This window comes from Mustela lutreola, chromosome 1 (assembly GCF_030435805.1).
Source record: "Mustela lutreola isolate mMusLut2 chromosome 1, mMusLut2.pri, whole genome shotgun sequence".
Lineage (NCBI taxonomy): Eukaryota > Metazoa > Chordata > Mammalia > Carnivora > Mustelidae > Mustela > Mustela lutreola.
Genome location: NC_081290.1, coordinates 248,770,707 through 248,772,887, shown reverse-complemented (window position 1 = coordinate 248,772,887; position 2,181 = coordinate 248,770,707). Strand labels below are relative to the sequence as shown.

The following is a 2,181-nucleotide window of genomic DNA, read 5'->3' as shown; positions in this document are numbered from 1 at the left end:
AGGCTTGGTGGAATCCAGAGACCTAGGCTTTTTTTTTTTTTTTTTTTTAAGACGCTATTAATCTATTTGGGAGAGAGAAACAGACTCACTCTCTTCTCCTGAGGGGGCCCCCTATGCAGGGCTTGATCTCATGACCTTGGGATCATGACCTGAGCTGAAAACAGATGCTTAACTGACTGAGCCACCCTGGTGCCCCTGGAGCCCTTTAAATACCCTGCTTTGCAGCCTGGCTCTACCACCAGAAATGGCCTGAGTGCTTCTCCACCTCAGCTACCTGAGGTGGAAATGAGACTAATAATGAGACTAATAATGAGACTAATAATACACGTCCTCTGAATGATCTTTATATATATATATATAATGTATATATATATACTATATGTACGTATATATACATTATATATATATACGTACATATAGTATAGATATTACATCATATATATATACACATATATATACAGTAGAAGAGTAAAATATTTTTATTATATTTTATTTCTTTTAGAAAAACAGATGCCTGATAGAGACTGTGTCCAAGTCTTGAAGGGATCCAACCTGGGCAAGGTTTTTCCGAGCCAGCATGCTCCAGTTTTGTAGAACAGCTTGAGAACAACAGCCACCCCTGAAGACCGCATTAATACCCACAAGACAGATTGCAGCCGGCATCACACACCTGGAAAGTGCATGCAGCAGACCTGGTGGAACCTTCCAGGCCAGAGAAGTCGCCTCAGAGGGAGGGAGCCAGTACATCCGGGCATGCGGTGAGGCAGGACAAGTGAAAGTCCTGCGGAGAGCGAGGGCTAACTCTGCTGGCTACAGAGTGTAGCCAGGTGCCCACATATCGGGGCTCCGGGGGTGAAGTGCAGGTATGTAGACTCAGATGGCTCCCTGGCAATGAGCTGAGCGAGGTACAGTGCTGGGCAGAGGACTACTGGGGCTCAGAGCCCCACTAACGTGTTCTCGGCCATCTTCGTGTTTGCCTTAGCCAACTCTGGCTGTAGTGCTTAAGGAATTTCAGGATCAAAGTGGATGCCATTCAAAGCATTCTTTGGAACTTCTGCTTCTGAGCAGCTGTCAAAACTGACAAAACCTACGGACTGCTTAGATGTCAGCTTTCTAAGAGAACCCCCGTGGCCCTTCAACGGTCTGAAAAGCAGCTAGAGCTCCCGAAATGTGATACCCAGAGGGAGACCACTGACAAACAGGATCCAGACAGGTTTTTGGGTTCTGGGCCCTCTGACCTTCCTCAAGATGACTAAATCATTGTTTATGATGATTAACACTTATATAAATTGCCTCTCAGACGCTCAAAGTGTGGCAGCTAGTGTTGATTTCACAATGCTGGAGCAGGAACAGGGCTCAGGGGTTCCTGTGTCCAATCTTCGTTTGTAGGTGCAGGAACAGAGGCCCAGAAAAAGAAGAGACTGTCTTGTGTTCTGGGTTTGAGGAGGGTAGAGCAGACATCATAGGCATGTATCGCTGATGAGGAAACTGAGGCCAAGCCTGACCCCAGGTGAGCCTTCCTGGATGGCAGGTGCTGGGTTATGTCGTGTGTTGTATCCAAGGCCTTGATTCTGACCTTCACACCCTCAGACTGAAGCCTCTCCCTGGGATGGTCTCAGTGGCATCTGCCTATAAAGAAGAGGTTTACCTGCCTGACTGCATTTGGCTGGAACAGGATGCGCATGTGCCTGCTTGAAACACTGCTGGCCAGTGGGCGGAGTCTTTTTACTTCCCTTTCTTTCTCTTCTCTCTGGGTTCCATCACTCCCCCAGTGATTTCATTACCTTCCATCACCTTTAGTACCATCTCTACAATGGAAACTCCCAAACTCACTATATCCTGTTGATTCCAAGACACATTTTAATATCTTTGAAGTTGGGATGTGCCCTAGTTTAACTGGCAGTGTGTTTTCGTAGTAGTACATAAAATGACAGTGGTCTCCCAATCGGGGGCATCTTCTATCTGATGAAATATGGTACGTATTTACTGCAGAACACCCTCTGAATTCCAGACTCATAAATCACAATGGTTTTTCAACATCTCCCTTTGGGATGGGGAATAAACACCTCCAACACAAATCATAAAATTGAATTCCTGACCTTCTGGCCTGCCCTATCTCAGCAACCAGCAATTCCATCCCTGCAGTCATTCAGGCCAAAGTCTGGGAGTCACCCTTGACCC

The 2,181-nt window shown here is 46.4% G+C and overlaps 1 pseudogene; it reads right to left on the bottom strand.

Moving 5' to 3' along the window:
* Positions 1-498: 498 nt before the first annotated feature.
* LOC131838511 (RNA-binding protein with multiple splicing-like) lies at positions 499-1,806 on the bottom strand (annotated as a pseudogene).
* Between the last annotated feature and the right edge of the window lie 375 nt (positions 1,807-2,181).